This window comes from Parus major, chromosome 13 (genome assembly GCF_001522545.3).
Source record: "Parus major isolate Abel chromosome 13, Parus_major1.1, whole genome shotgun sequence".
Taxonomy (NCBI): domain Eukaryota; kingdom Metazoa; phylum Chordata; class Aves; order Passeriformes; family Paridae; genus Parus; species Parus major.
The window spans coordinates 544,338-560,963 of record NC_031782.1 but is presented as its reverse complement, the minus strand read 5'-3'; the positions used below and the strand labels follow the sequence as shown (position 1 = coordinate 560,963).

Genomic DNA, 16,626 nt, shown 5'->3' with positions numbered 1-16,626 from the left:
GGGGACAGGGAGGGGACAGGGAGGGGACAGGGAGGGGACACATCTCTCAGTCTGAGTGTCACCTGCCCCGCTCCGGTGGGGCTCAGAGCAGCTGGGTGATTTGAGAGAACCGAGGGGCTGGTTTTGGGTCAGAAAACCTGTGTTGTAAATAATGAACGACAGAGCCAGCAAAGAAGGGCCGGAGCTGGAGCTCAGTGACGCAATAAAGATCTGAGAAGATACAGCTGCACAGTTGGCATGATAAAATTTTCAGTGCTGTGCTGGCATTTCTCAGCTCCTGGTAAAAATAGCACCACTGGGGTGGTAGCAGGGATTGCAGGGCCTGGGAGAAAGTTCCAGCCTTGTACAGGCATTAAAAATAAAACAACCCACTGGGAGTGGGGATTGAAAACCACAGGGAGAGGAATGAGGTTTATGTGTGTGAGAACAGCAACCAAATGCTGTGGAAAGCTCTGGGGGAGCAGGTCTGGAGCTGCTCATGCTGGCACAGGCAGGGCCAGCTGCTCCTGGGGCTGTGGGGTCTGTGAGGGGCTGGTGACAGCTCCCAGCACAGCCAGGGACTGCAGCACATTATCCAGCTCCTGGCTCTGGGTCACACAGCCAGAGATCCAACACCCACTCCTGACACAGCACCTGCCAGGGGTGCACAAACACACTGAAACAAAACTTTCCCCAGAGTAACCCAGGGACCTTGTGAAATTCTGAGTTCACATTTTTGGAAGATTTTGAGGCTGCTGACGTCCCCTGAACTCCCCTAGAAGCTGTGGAAATCTGTCATTGCCAGAGCAAGGCAAGGCCAAGGAAAATCAGTGAGGAGCAGAACCCCCACCTCCTGCTCCAGCAGCCACTTGTGGCTGATATTCCAGAAGGGAGCTTTGAGCTCAGGGCCAAAGATGGATCTGAGCTTGTGTCCTCAGCCCCACGAGCCTTCCCTGCCCGAGTCCAGGTGCAGAACCCCGGTGTCCAGCCCAGTGTCCAGCCCAGTGTCCATCCCTGGTGTCCATCCCAGTGTCCATCCCCGTGTCCATCCCCGTGTCCATCCCCAATGTCCATCCCCGTGTCCATCCCCAGTGTCCATCCCCAATGTCCATCCCAGTGTCCATCCCCATGTCCAGCCCAGTGTCCATCCCCGTGTCCAGCCCAGTGTCCATCCCCGTGTCCATCCCCAATGTCCATCCCCGTGTCCATCCCCGTGTCCATCCCCGTGTCCAGCCCAGTGTCCATCCCCGTGTCCATCCCCGTGTCCATCCCCAATGTCCATCCCTGGTGTCCATCCCCAATGTCCATCCCCAGTGTCCATCCCCAATGTCCATCCCTGTGTCCATCCCCGTGTCCAGCCCAGTGTCCATCCCCATGTCCATCCCCGTGTCCATCCCCGTGTCCATCCCCAATGTCCATCCCCGTGTCCATCCCCGTGTCCAGCCCAGTGTCCAGCCCTTTCTGAGGGGCAGGAGTGTCTCGAGCTCCCCTGGAGCTGCCATGAGCACTCTCCAGGCTGGCTCTGTGCTGGGGTGCACGGAGCCCTCTCCCCCCGCAGCCTCATCCTCCCCTCCCCTAATTCTGCAGCCGGGAGCAGCAGATGCCTTCCTATCCAAACCTGCAGTGCCGAGTGCTGACATTTGGAGATAAACAGAAAAGCACTAGGCAGGCAGCTAATTCTCATCCCACCCTGCTCAGAATGCCCATTACAATTTGCTTTTCAGTCGCCTCTGTGCTCACCACGGAGCCACAGCCAGGCAGCCTCACTCGGGAGAGCCAGCACTCGCTGCACCTGCCTGCTGAGCATGGTTCCCTGAGCCCAGCCTGGGGTCCTGAGCCCAGCCTGGGGTCCTGAGCCCAGCCTGAGCCCAGCCTGCAGCCCTGAGCCCAGCCTGGGGTCCTGAGCCCAGCCTGAGCCCAGCCTGGGGCCCTGAGCCCAGCCTGGGGCCCTGAGCCCAGCCTGAGCCCAGCCTGCAGCCCTGATTCCAGCCTGAGCCCAGCCTGAGCCCATCCTGAGCCCAGCCTGAGCCCTGAGCCCTGAGCCCATCCTGAGCCCAGCCTGAGCCCTGAGCCCATCCTGAGCCCAGCCTGAGCCCTGAGCCCAGGCTGAGCCCAGCCTGAGCCCATCCTGAGCCCATCCTGAGCCCAGCCTGGGCCCTGAGCCCATCCTGAGCCCAGCCTGAGCCCTGAGCCCATCCTGAGCCCAGCCTGAGCCCTGAGCCCAGGCTGAGCCCAGGCTGAGCCCAGGCTGCCTGCTGAACTCGGGGTGGGCTCAGGACCAGCACACACAGCATCCCCCAGCGCAGGGAACAGCCGCACTGGGGCTGAGCACAGCCCGGCTCCCCAGACTGAGTGGGGCGTTCTGGAGTGTGCTGATCCCTCTCTGCACTGGGAAACAATCAGGAGCAGGAGCCTTCCACAGGGATTTGCTGTGGCAGGAGCAGTCTCAGGGCACTGCACAAAGATAAAGTCCTGCTGCAGCCCACTGGTGCACCCACCTTCCCGCAGTGAGCCCGCTGGTCCTGCTCTCTGACAGCTCCAAATATTAAAAGAAAAACGTCTCATCCACATCTCAGAGTTTATCCCACTTCTAGCTAAATCCCTTTTAAAATTCTGCTCTTGGCACTTGCACCCCTCACACACCAGCAGCTGATTATCACAGCCACTGTTGCTGTTTATCCAATTTAAACATTTTGTTCTTTTAATCTTTCCCTCTAAGTTCCTCAAGCTCCTTAATCACTTGTGTTGTACGTCCCTGGCTCGTTGTCACCCACAGCTTGCTGGCATTTTGGTGCTCTTGATAATAACACTTGTAAGTTAATAGAGTCATGCCAAGAATGAATCTGCTCAAATCTACAGAAGCATTTTTAAGAGGCCAAAAACCTGTAATCCATCTTCAAACAACATTGGAAAGGCTGCACCCAGGTTTCTGCAGCCATTCTGCATATCTAAATACTTCAAGGAAATTAATGACTTCATTATCTCAAAATTAAGGGGAATGGATTGGAAGACCCCTTAAAGTCCATCTCGTCCCTGCTGTGGGCAGGGAGACCTTCCACAGCCCCTGTTGCTCCAAACCCTGCTCAGCCTGGCCTTGGACACTTCCAGGGATGGGCAGTCCACAGCCTCAGCTGCAGCTCTTTGCTCCCCGCCTGGCCCATGGAATTCCAGCAGAAAATCTTTTTTCCCAACAGTTTTCCAGGTCTCAGCTCCTGCCCAGAGCTGCAGAGGGACACCAGGCCTTGGAGAGCCCGTCCCTGAGGAGCCCTCCCTCCCCCAGCACAGCCCAGGAACCCTCACAGAAAGTCTCATTTTGGGTAACACCAACCACTCAACCTTTCTGGTGCTCCCTTTCCAAAACCATTTCACCTTCCCACGACTCCCAGAGCCATTCATCAGCTCTGTGCAGTGAGAGCTACCCTCGAGGGGTGGCACCCCCTCGGCACCTGAGCAGCAACTTCTCACCCCAAAACCCCAAACCACAAAAACCTGCTGGGAAAAAGCCTTTCCATGTGTGCCAGTGCAAAGCCAGGGTGGTCCTGAGGAGCTCAGGGTGGTCCTGAGGAGCTCAGGGTGGTCCCAATGAGCCCAGGGTGGTCCTGAGGAGCCCAGGGTGGTCCTGAGGAGCCCGGGGTGATCCCGAGGAGTTCAGGGTGGTCCTGAGGAGCCCAGGGTGGTCCTGAGGAGCTCAGGGTGATCCCAAGGAGCTCAGGGTGATCCCAAGGAGCTCAGGGTAGTCCCAAGGAGCTCAGGGTGGTCCCGAGGAGCTCAGGGTGGTCCCAGGGAGCCCAGGGTGGTCCCAAGGAGCCCAGGGTGGTCCTGAGGAACCCAGGGTGGTCCCAAGGAGCCCAGGGTGGTCCCAAGGAGCTCAGGGTGGTCCCGAGGAGCTCAGGGTGGTCCCAGGGAGCCCAGGGTGGTCCCAAGGAGCCCAGGGTGGTCCCAAGGAGCTCAGGGTGGTCCCGAGGAGCTCAGGGTGGTCCCGAGGAGCTCAGGGTGGTCCCAGGGAGCCCAGGGTGGTCCCAATGAGCCCAGGGTGGTCCCAAGGAACCCAGCGTGGTCCCAAGGAGCTCAGGGTGGTCCCGAGGAGCTCAGGGTGGTCCCAGTGTCCCCAGCAGGAGGGAGCTCCCTCTGCCCAGTGCAGGGTCCCTCCACGACCCCAGCCCTGTGGACCCACAGCGGTTCCACCCCTGCCCCACACACTCAACCTTTGCTCCTCCTGCTTCAGGGACAATTCTTGTGTTCACCTTTTCTGTGATGCCTTTGACTGCTCCACCTTTACAGAAATACACTTATTTATCATGTGAGCTCATTTCCCTCCTCACAATTCACTTTCCCTGACACTAAATCTGTTTAATCAGAGGTCCTGGCAGGTCCCCATCTCCCCTGGGCCAGAACTCAGCAATTCCCAGTTTCATCCTTTTAAAATGTTCCTTTCTGATGTATTTTAAACTGCTCTGGTTAAAACTATTTTGGTTGTAGAGAAGCAAATCTGCATTTCTCAAATTCAGTAATTCCTGATTATTGCCGGCTGTGGAGGAAATGCTGTTCTGTCAGACAAAGAGAGACTCCACACTGCAAATCAATTGCTCAGTGGGTCAAGTTAAAGATAAGAACAGACCATAACTGGATTCCAGTCAAACAACTGTTCCATGACGACGAGAACAAATTCTGAAATTTACCTGTTGCGAGTGAAATGTTTGGGCACTCTTACAGATCTGCAGCATTAAAGTGTGAAAGCCAAACTGGAACTCAGTGAACAACCGAGCTAAAACTTTTTATCCCTTTCTGTGTCAAAAAAACCCTCCAAAACCAATATATCAAATCAATCAAATTCAAGTTGATCAAAATATTTACTAAATTAACATTACAAATCTTCCACAAATTCAAGCCAGTTTGCTTTGGCATTTTCAGATGATAGTTTTGATTCACCCAACTTACATTTTAATTATTTTTAGATTTCCTTCTACTGAAAAAGTGAATTTGGAGTCTTTGAGGGCAGACAAAAGCCAGGGGTGGGGGTCAGGTGGGGGTCAGGTGGGGTTGATGAGGAGGACCTGGCTGTGGAGCCTTCTGCAGCCCCAGAGATGCTGTGGTCCCCTGCCAGGTGTCCCCTCCCGGGCCCAGCCCGCAGCGTTTGGCTCTTGGGCGACTGAGAAAGGGAATTTTCTGTCCCTGGGGTGGGCAGGGCCCTCTGCCCCTCCCGGAGCTCAGCCCAGGCTGCAAGGGGCAGCTGAAACCACACAATCATTTTGTTTTCCTCCATCCTAACGAGAATAAAGAATTCAATTGCAGAAGCAGGCGATACCCGAGCAGGGAGATGGCAGCAGGACGGGGGGCTCAGGTGACATCAGCACCGGGGGCAAAGGAGAAGGGGAGAAAATGTATTTCCATGTAGTACAGCTATTGTTCTGCAGAGACAAATGATCCCAGCAAACACACGCTCCCAGCCAGGATATAAATATCAAGCTGCTGATCCAAGGCTGCTTTTGCCGGGAGCTGCTTCAGCAGTTCCCAAACGACGCCAGGGGAGGTGCAGAATTACAGATGTTGCTCCGATGTCACCCACAGCAAAGGTGCTGAGGGCTCCATTTATTTTCCAGGAATAGCAACGTCATTACTGAAAAATTCCATGATGCCACTGAGCTGTTGCAGTCGTACCAGCTTGTTTCTTTTGCAGAGAACATCAAACTTCACCCGGAAACACCGAGCTACATTTTTCAAACCTAAGGAGGCTGAAGCCAAGTGACCAACAGAGTCTCTCTTTTCACTTTGGCAGAGTGTTTTCTGCCTGTCCCCACGCCGAGTGACTGCTTCCAGAGCACTGTGCTGGAAAACCTTCCCACATGAAGGATATTTAAAAATTCCCACTGGACAAGAAGTTGCATACAGTCCAGTTTTATTTATTTATTTATTTAAGTATTTATGTATTTATTTTAATTTATTTATTAATCAAATAACTCAGAGATGCCAAAATGCAAGGGAACTACTTAGAGGAGCTGCTCCGTGCCAGCCTGGAGTAAAAGGATGGCTGGCAAAGGAGACACAGGCTTTACTGGAAGGCAGCCCCTGTAGTGCTAATCCAATCCCGGATGTTTCACCGCTCGGGTTTTCACAGCCATCAAACCCCTCAGCGGACAAAGGAGGCGTAAGAGGATCCATTAGGCAGAGAAATCAGCCTTGGAACGGCTGAGGGAAGCGACAGGACCCTTGGGATTATCCCGGGAAAGGAGCTGAGCATCCCCCCAGCATCCCCCAGCCCCAGCATCCCCCAGCATGGGGAAGGAGTCGCTGGTCCATAAAACACAGCCCAGCGTGTGCCGGTCTGAAGGGAAACTGTTCAAACCTTGGGAATAAATTTGTGCTGGAGCTTTTCAGCTTCTCTGGGCACCTGTGCCAGGGCCTGCCCACCCTGTCATGGAACAATTCCTGCCCGGTCTCCCATCCAGCCCTGCCCTCTGGCACCGGGAGCCATTCCCTGTGTCCTGTCCCTCCATCCATCCCCAGTCCCTCTCCAGCTCTCCTGGAGCCCCTTCAGGCCCTGGAGGGGGCTCTGAGCTCTCCCTGGATCCTTCTCCTCTGCAGCTGAAGCAGCCTGGCTCTCTCTCCCAGCCCGGCTCCAGAGGGGCTCCAGCAGCTCCAGCTCTTTCCCGAGGTGCTGCTCTGTCACCAAGAGGTTTCTGTAGCTCAGCAGCCTCACTCCATCCACCTGGGCTGCTCCCGTTATCTGGCGTGAGATGAGATGAGAATCATCTCTTCTGGGCTGTATTACAAATTTTAATTTGCTCTGTTTGTTTAATGAAACTCATTGAGACTTATCCCCGTTTTCTAGCAAGTGTAAAAAAGTTCCATTGAATTAAAATTAATGACCTTCACACCTACAGAAGATTTTCTGGCTCAGAGGATGGGATTTAACATTGTGCAAGATACAAGTACAAAAGCAACACTCAATTAGATGAGGAAAAAAGACCATCATTTCTATAGATAGATTCAACTTCTGCTTAAAGGGGAAAATACAGTCAGCAGAGGGAAAAAAATTATGTTTCCTAATACTGGCTACACTCTGCAGTCATAAAAACGTGTTTGTAGTTTAATTGCTTCCAGTAAATTTACTGAAATAACAGTCATTGCTTCTTTTTAATTTTCATTCTCAAGAATTAATATCACAACGGGAGAAAAGATTGGATATATCATCATTAAACAGGCCTTCTTAATATGTGGGATTTCAGAGACGGCGGGTTTTAGAAACTAATGGCAAAATTAAATTATATTAAAAGTCTGACATAGAACACGAAGGCTGAGCAAAGGGTGAAGCACACTGGTGGCTCTCTCAGCCATCCTCCAGCCGGTTCTGCTCCCTGGTTTCTGTGTCAGTCCATGGACAGCTGCCAGGGATGCTGCCTTCACAGCGAGCTGCTGCAATCATCCCCAGCTTAATGGACAGGGATTCAGAGACCACAGAACCTCTGCCACTGAGGCAGCACAGCCTCACCCGGGGACACGGCTCCCCTCGGCTCATCCCCCACTCACACTGCCGGCTACACAAATTACCCTTTCCAGGGAAAATCCCCGTTTCCTTACAGCTGCAGGAACGTGTTCCCATTTGTAAACAAGCTCTTGTGCACGACTTTGCCGTGTTTTCACATTTCCAGTTGTGTCTTTGTAATGAAATAACACGTTTCTGCTTTAGGTGTGTCTGTGTTAAACTGATTCTGCATCGCAGGGAGATTACAAAATCCTTTATTGGAATTACTGTGGCAAAGCAGAACATGACAAATTGATGCGTGGGAGGTGAGTGTTCCTAATTCTCTAATTAGCACTTAAAAAAATTACTGAAAAGCCAGAGAAAGAAAAAAACAACAAAAGAAGCTTGCATCAAAAAGCCCGGCAAATGCAGGAGCCAGCTGAATGTCACACTCCAAGCAAGCAGGAGCTGAACTCCCTCCTGCTCCTGCCGCACTCCTGTGACCCCTCCTCGTTCTGGGGAACATCCAGCCCTGCCAATCCCCGCAGGAACCGGGACTTGGCATTCAGCACCGGCATCTGCAGACTCACTGCTTTCCATACCGATGCCTCTCAGGCAGGAAAAGGCAAAACATAGCCCAAATCCATTAATTTCCACTCATCACGTTCCCTGGTTCTTCTGGTGTTCGCATTTTACTTTTTTAGTGCTGTTGGAGGAAGTCAGCTCTCCTCCTGTCCCTCTGTCCTCACAGCTTCTTGTGCTTTGCCAAGTTAGTTTGTAGATTTTCACATTTATTTCGAAAAATGTATCTGCCAAAAGTTCCTCCTGGAGCAGCCGTGTTTGCTGATGTTTTTGTGTCTCCCGAGTGTGCTCCTCCCTCTGCAGGGTGTGAAACACCTTTACCTGCCCAGCCAGGCTCGTCCTGCGGCTGCAAGGGTCGTCGTGATTAAAAGTATGCTACTAATGCTTTGAATTACTCTGAAATTGAATTTACTTCCACGAGGAAAAATAACCCAATTCCAGCTCGATTCTGCTTGAACATTTGGAAATACTCTGCTTATTGTAGCTTCATTCAGAAGTCACATTTATTATTTTTTTTAAGAGGAGAATTGTGCTGGGACATATATCACACTCCAAACGTGATCTCCATACTCCTCAAACCGATTTTTCCTGGGCCAGTTCCCTGTAAGCAGGAAGGGCCAGGGGCGGTGGATCGGCAGCAGGTCCCGGGATGCTCGGGGGTTCTGCATTTCCATCATCCCGGGCTGCCCTTGCTCCTTCCCGGGGCTCCCGAGCATCCTCCGGGGGCGCTGGGGCTCGGCGGCTTCCCCGGACAGCTCCTTCATGGAGCTGCCAAACACACAAAAATGGCTCTAAATGGATCTAAAAATAACCCTCTGCCGGTCTCCAAACAGCTCTGGAAAATAGAAATGCCGAAAAGAAACAAACCTCAGACAGCAAAGCTTTCCTCGGGCCGCACCCTCTCAGTCCTTCCATCCCCTTCCCAACACCAGACGCCTTCGATGGACTGACTCATCCGGCAATTAAGATAATTAGGGGCCGTTTCACACCGACTAATTCCGAGGTATTTATAAAACTGTGCCACAGGTTCAGCCCTGTCAGAGTTGCAGCCCTACTCAAATGTTTGAGCCCATGCTTGATAAGAGAGGTTATTTAAAATCGCCGCTCTCAGATCTCCCCAGCTGCCTTTGGCACAGGAATTGAGCTCAGGTTCCCTCATAAAGGCACAAAGGAAAAGGCAAAAGAGGGAGGATCGGGGGTCCAGGTGTGATTGCCGCTGCAGGGAGCTCCAGAAGTGTCCCCAGGCTCTGGAAGGACAGCGCTGTGGAGCAGAGGAGCTGGGCATTTTCCTCCCGAGTGCTTGGGTCCCAGCAGCACCTGAAATACCTGCACAGATAACTTCGGTCCAGACCAGGAGCCTGAGCAGCGAGACACTTCCTTTATTCCACTTGCTCCAGACACAGCCGCGACTGCTGCTGGCACACTTAGCCAAGGAGAAATCCTTTGACATTATTTTGATGAAGACATTTAAAATATTGTACTAACAGAATAACAGCAGAAAAAGGCAGAAACAAGCAGAAAGCGAAGCTCAGGGAGCCGAGGAGGATAACTGCCATCAGCAGCCACGATGGCACCTGTCCCTGTCCCGTGGGACACAGGGTCACAGCAGGGTCACAGCACCCGTGCTGCTCCTGATTTCAGTCACAGATTTCAGTCTGCTCCCGACCCCAGGGCTACCAGGAGCCCCACGAACACCAAACTGAGCCTGTGGATATGGGTCTGGCAACGCCGACCTTCATGGGGGAGCTTAGATGCTGCTTCTAATCAAATGTGTAACCACTCACTCAGATCCAGCACATCGCCTGAACAATAGCTGAGGAATTCTGATCCAAACCTCAACACTGAAAAAATCTACCTGGTGAAGATAAAAAACGGCCCAAACCTTCAGAGGTTTGGTACTGACCCTCTGGGAAAAGTTGTCCCAAATGTGGTGCTCCCTTTGCTCTCCTCTAGTTCTGTTTCCAAACTCGGTATTTCCTTACTGATCTGAATATCCCACGTGAAATGAGCAACACTTGGATTTACTTGAATTTCAAATCCAGCTGGGCACGATGGCCCACAGTGAAGCTGGAGGAGCTGGCACCAGCCTCCAGCTCTCTCTGTGCACAACGTCTGAAAGAAAAACCTTTATGAATGGGTTCCTTAAAGGCAGAAGGAAAAAAATTCTCATAAAATTCAATTAAAATAATTTAGCCTAATCTGCTGTTAAACTATTAAGACTTTGCAAAATCAGGGATAGAATTTACATAAAAATTAAATGAACCCATGTGCAATATTGAGCTTTTTCAGAATTACCAGTAATTTAATAGAATATGTTTAATGGTTTGTTATCAGTGTGATTGCTGTGGATCCCTTCGGCATCAGGAAGGTAATCAGAGCCTCGCACCCCCCCAAATCAATTATGCCATAAACCCGAACCTAATGAAGAGACATTTTCATATTTTGGTTTATTTGAAGCTGCTATATTTGCATGTTAACATAAACATGCACAGCTAATTTCAGAAGCAGCTCGCAGGCATAATTGTGCAGGGTTCAGGGGCTGCTGTGGGAGCTGCCTGGGGCTGGAGCCACAATGATTCTCCCCAGGGAGGGCAGAGCAGCCCCCAGGTGTCCTGCCCACGCTGCCAAGGCCACCAGTGCTCCCCAGCAGTCGTTCCCCAGCCATGGGCACTCCGTGAGCAGCTCTGGACTCCCAGAGAAAGTCTCAGGAACCTGTGAGGAGGGAGGAGAGCTCTTCCCTGCACCCCAAGGGAGCTGAGAAAAGGATTCCATCTGAGTCAGCTTTTTGTTTCCAGTGGTGCAACCAATTGAAGAGCCACCTGCATGGTCATAACAAGCCCTCAGACAGGCACCTGCTTGTCACCTGCTTGGCCTGGCTGGGGACAATCCACACTTCCCAGCACGGGAGTCACCAGGCTTCAGCCCGATGGAGTCACTGCCCTACACCAAACACTCCCCCCATGGAGCCAGGCCCCACAGCTGGGGTGTTCCCGTGGGAGACACCTCAGAGCCCCTTCCAGTGTGCAAAGGGTCCCCAAAAGAGATGAGAGGGGCTTTGGACAGGGGTCTGGAGGGACAGGACACAGGGAATAGCTTCCCACTGCCAGAGGGCAGGGATAGATGGGACATTGGGCAGGAATTCTTCTCCATGAGCTCTGCTTGAGCAAGAGCAGGAGAGGACAGAAACTTCAAACAGATGGCTCCAATTCCAGCCCCACGGTGATGAGCGAGCTGCTGACACCATATCGAGTGTTGTTAATGCTGTTAATTGTTCAGGAGAGCCAGGATGGATCACACAGCACCAGAACCTGCACAGGAACGTTATTAACTACCAGGGCAACGGGCTGAGGTTAGAGCTGCTAAATGAGGGTCAGAATTCAGAGACAGGAGGTGTGTGGCGAGTGAATTAATAGATGGCAGAAGACATTTTGGGGTGGATGTGGCTGTAAGGCACAAATAGCTGAATGCTGGGATTCAGCTCTACCCAAGAGTTACTGCTTGCTGCTGTCTCCACCAGACAACTTTAATGCTTGTTATTTACCTCTTATGCTAAATAACTGTGTTTGACAGTTCCTAGGCTGACTGCTCAGGATTTTGTTTCGATACAAAAAACCATGAAATTACTCAAAGAGGGTGTCTTCTTCCCATCTTGAATTCAGCCACACAAACTGGGATCTTGTTCCCTCTCTGATTTCAGGTGCCTTTTGTTTCTTACTCTCCATCAGGTGAGAGGAGTCACCTCATTCCCCTATTGCTTTGCTACAGGTCGTGTCAATAAAAGCTGGAAAGGAAGGAGTTGTAACTCTTATGTTATAACTGAATTGTAATCCAGGATTTCCTGAGAGCTGCTGATAGCTGGGGCCAGCTGGAGTGTCCGTGTGTCCGTGACTATTCATTCCTTCGTGTTTGCTCCGGGGTCACGCCGGCAGCGGCCGCCCTTCCCCAGGAGCTCAGAACCATCTCAGACACTCAGAGGCAGGGAAGAGCTGTTTCAAAAAGACATCTCTAATTTTGGCTGCAGAAGATTTCAGTGTTTAACCCATAGATGCCTTTTGCATACACAGCTTGCCCATGAAGTGCCCAAGTGAGGGTTTTGTCTCTGCCAAGGGAGGACAGCGAGGGGCGAGCCCCGGGGGTGGCAGAGGCTCAGGAGAGCGGCTGAGGCCAAGGGCAGCAGCCTGTCCTGTCCTGTCCTGTCCTGTCCTGTCCTGTCCTGTCCTGTGCACCCCTGACCAGGCTGGGAGCAGCAGCTGCAGCTGAAGGGTCAGGTTTGCCTGTTCTGTGCCTGAGCACCCAGCTGATCCCAGCCGTGTGGGCAGGAACAGGAACGGCCCCTCCTGGGCTGACACAGTTTGGTCACAGTGCCTTGGACACTTTGGAAAGTCAGTGTACTGAAATCAAGAGGGATCTTTTTTCTGTAAAACACCCCAGGTTTCACAACAGACATTTCAGTTGTGTGGGGGATGCTCCACCCCACCCTGGATTTCCACCCTTGGAGCGGCAGGCTGCAGCCAGCAGTGTCCTGGGAGCTCCCTCGTGCTGGTGGAGCTGCTGTGCCTGCTCCTGGAGGGCTCCTGGGGCTGCACAGGGAGCTCCTGGGGCTGGAACCTCGGTTGTCACGGGAATAGAAAGCCATGGAAACGGAGGAGGCCCAGGTATGGCAGTGGCAGGACAGGCATTAACCACAGGGAGGGAAGATGTTGGCTCCCAGCTCTGTCTCGTTCTCCATCCTCAGCCTCGCCCAGGCTGATCCACACGAGAGCCACAGAGAGGAAAAAACACCGAGCTGCAAAAGCTGTGACAGCCCTTAGCAAAAATGAAAGGGATAAACAATGCATTGGGTATTATTCAACAGAGCATTAATGCTACAAAGACATAAAATAGGCACATGGGACTTGTACCTATAATCATATTTTTAAAAAAGGGTAGGGTCAGAATAAAATGCAAGGCCGGGAATATTCTGCTAGTTAAGAGAATTACGTGTTACACAATGGAAGAACTCAATAATAAAAAAGAAAAAGGGAATAATTGCAGTTATTTTGGAACAATGAGAATTCTGGAAAGAGAAACCTAATCTATTTTTTCTTCATTTTAAGCACAAAGTCCAGTTGTTTTCAGACTGGGCTGACTTCACACATTTATTTTCCATGTCTAAGAAGCTTTTTGACTGGGAAAAAAGTGAAAGAAAAACGACCTCACCAACCAATTTGTATTAGTAACCATTTCTGTTTAAGAAATAAGGATTAGTCAGGGCAGTGTGTGAAGTCAGTCATAGACAAGGCTGAAGGATTTTTATCTTCTCCTTTCCCAGAGGCAGCAGCGATGGTGCCAATCGGGCCAGGCACAGCAGGAGGATGGAGGATGCTGGCAGTGAGGGCTGGGGGGATCAAACTCCTTATCACCAGGAGCCACCGCCTTGTCCTTGTCCCTGCCGGTGTCTCCTGCCAGCCCTGCCCTCGTGTCCCTGTCTGGGTGTCCTGCAGTAACGGGCACACTGCTGGGAATGAGCCTCTCTCCTCACCTGAGCACCAACACCAGCGGGATCAGCTCCATCCCGGGCAGAACCGACCCTTTGTTCCTTCCCAGGCCCTGGAGGGGGGACATGGCCAGAGCCAGCTCTGATTCCAGCAGCAGCAGCAGAGCAGGGCAGGGCCCTTCCAGCCTCCCTCCTCTGGCCCCGGCTCCTCTTGCCATTTGTGGTTTGCTCCACACTCAGGGAACCCGACCTCGGCTTTCATTATCAAATCCAATAACGGTGTTCTCTTACAGACAGGAGCATGCTGCTCTCCGCCTGGAAAAAATCCTGGCATTGTATTTCTCATAATAACTTTTAATTGGATTTTAGCTCTCTGCCTTTTATACTCCATCTTAGGCTTTATTTGGCTTAATTACAAATCCATAGTTATTTGTTATGTGGCTCTGGTTTGATATTTTGCACTGACAATTACATTTTTATTCAAAGAAAAAAATGTATTAGAAAAAAATAGCAAGAGACAGGCTCTTTGTATGAGCTGATTAATTGAATTCTAGTTTTATGTGCATTTATGATGAATGATTGTGTGCCAAAAAGTGACTTGGATATTAGATCAGAGTACACTTATTCATTTTAATTGGTTTGCACAAAGTGCAAGAGGCTGTAATAATAGATCAGCCCTGAGAACACAACAGTAATGGAGGCCCCCAGTGCCCCGAGTCTGATGGCTCCTGAAACTCTGCTCACGAGCCTTTAAAATCTTTCCCTGTAGAAGAGCAGAGAGATGGACAGTGCAACTCTGGCACTTCCCTGCTAGGGAAGCAAGGAGAGAGCCTCTCTCCCTCTGCTCTGCTTGCCTCCTTTGAGAGCTGCAATTCAGTTTTAATTATTCATAACACTCATCAGCAAAAAAGGTGCTGTATGGTTTTGCAGAAAAACAGAGAAGCCATAGGAATTAGAGATGGTCTCTCACTGCCAATACACCTTTTTGGAAGCATTGCTCGTGGACAGAAATAATAAAAATAAAAATAAAAATAAAAATAAAAATAAATTAATAATAATAATAATAATAATAATAATAATAATAATAATAATAATAATAATAATAATAATAATAATAATAATAGTAAGCAACTATCCCATGGCTACTGGCTGTTCCAGGACAGAGAGCACTGCTGACTGCAGGACTTGTTACTGCATCACAGGGAAGCTCCATCCCCTCCCTGGGCACTGTTCCAGTGCCTGCCACCCTCCAGGGAGGGAAGCTCTTCTTGTTGAGGTGGAACTCGTTGTGTTTGAGATTATTGCTCCTTGTCCTGTCACTGGCACTGAACAGGGTCTGGCACCATCCTCTGCCAGCCCCTGGAGATGTTTGTATGGGTTTATGTTTGTATGGATCCATGTTTGTATGGATTTATGTTTATATGGATCCATGTTTATATGGGTTTATGTTTGTATAGATCCATGTTTGTATGGATTTATGTTTGTATAGATCTATGTTTGTATGGATCCATGTTTGTATGGACTTATGTATGGATGGATGTATGTTTGTATGGATCCATATTTGTATGGCTGTATGTTTGTATGGATTTATGTTTATATGGATTTATGTTTATATGGATCCATGTTTGTATGGATTTATGTTTGTATGGATTTATGTTTGTATGGCTGTATGTTTGTATGGATTTATGTTTATATGGATTTATGTTTATATGGATGTATGTTTGTATGGGTTTATGTTTGTATAGATGTATGTTTGTATGGATCCATGTTTGTATGGCTGTATGTTTGTATGGATTTATGTTTATATGGCTGTATGTTTGTATGGATTTATGTTTATATGGATTTATGTTTATATGGATTTATGTTTGTATGGACTAATCCCCTCTCAGTCCCCCCAGCCTAACCCAGCCCAGCTGCCACAGTCTCCTCAGGAGAGGGGTCCCTGCTGGGCTGGGGCAGAGGAACCACAGAGCATTTCCAGCCTCCAGCAAGCACAGCTGTGTGAGCAGAGGTGTTCACCACCCTGGGAGTTCGGGCAGCAGCACCCTGGGCTCCTGCAGCCACAGCTCGGCCCAGGACAGTCCCAGTGTCCCCTAATGTCACACGGCACTGAGGAACCCAGCCTGACAAGCCAGGGCCCACGCCAAGTCTTGCTGAGGGAAACAAATTTTACTGCTTGCTTTTCTCACCAACTCCATTCAATCCAGGTTGCCAAGAGCTGAAGCTGTTCAGTCACCCCGTTTTTATGGTGACACATCAAATTAGAATGAAAGTAGGCGAGGACAAATGGCAGCACAGGAGCACACCAGGCTGATGCTCTGAACCAAGCCTGAGGGAGGAAAAAAATGCCAAGTCCTACTTTTGGAGGATGAGCATTGCAATGACAGAAGATTTGGTAATTTATTACCACGAAGTGATTCAATTCCAAAAAAAAAAAAAAAAAAAGAAAAAAAGAAAAAGGAGAGAAAAAAAAAAATCATTTCTTACTCCGTTCTGAATGCCTGTGGGAAGAGCAAGCCAGGCCCTCCGTGTGCATTTAGCCTTCCTTGCAGACAGCAGTTTATTACATCAGGCCTTCAGTCCCAATCAATATTCCTAGTTACTCCTTTGGCCTGTGCTTATTGACCACAGCTCTCCTCACATCTCTCTTATTTGAAACAAAAGCTACTTCATGATTAATGAAATTATGGGAGGAAAAGCAAATTTGGTACTCTGAGCTTGGCAAAGCAAAAGACAGCCAGTGGAAGCCAGAAAAAGAAATCCAAACTTTTCCCCTGGAGAGCTGAGTGCCAAAACCCAGCAAGGGCCACTCTACAGCCTGGAAGTCCAAAAGCCCTTGTAAACTGGGATTTTGTGGGGGTTTTAAAGGTTAACAAACAGCTCTGGAAGGGGAATTTGGTGTCGCAAGCACTGACCTAGATCATAGCAAATTTACTATGTAAAAAAATAAACTGTACACTCTGATTAAGCAGGGCCATGGTGACTGTTTGATTGCACTGACACTCTGCTTGTACTGCAGCAGCACCAGCAGCTCACGGAAATCCCTGCTGATGCCCAGTGACAGGAGCGGGGGGAGCCGGGCTCTGCTCCCACACACTCCCTGACACGAGGAATGGGCAAGGGTCAG

General features: G+C 50.3%; 1 long non-coding RNA gene across 1 annotated transcript in view; it reads right to left on the bottom strand.

Annotated features, from left to right (window-relative positions):
• Window positions 1–7,700: 7,700 nt before the first annotated feature.
• The window catches only part of LOC107210887, a 12,561-nt gene continuing 3,635 nt past the window's right edge, over window positions 7,701–16,626 (bottom strand). Inside the window, exon 2 of the long non-coding RNA XR_001524030.1 lies at window positions 7,701–8,858. This is a non-coding gene — a long non-coding RNA (uncharacterized LOC107210887). The remainder of the gene's footprint in view (window positions 8,859–16,626) is intronic.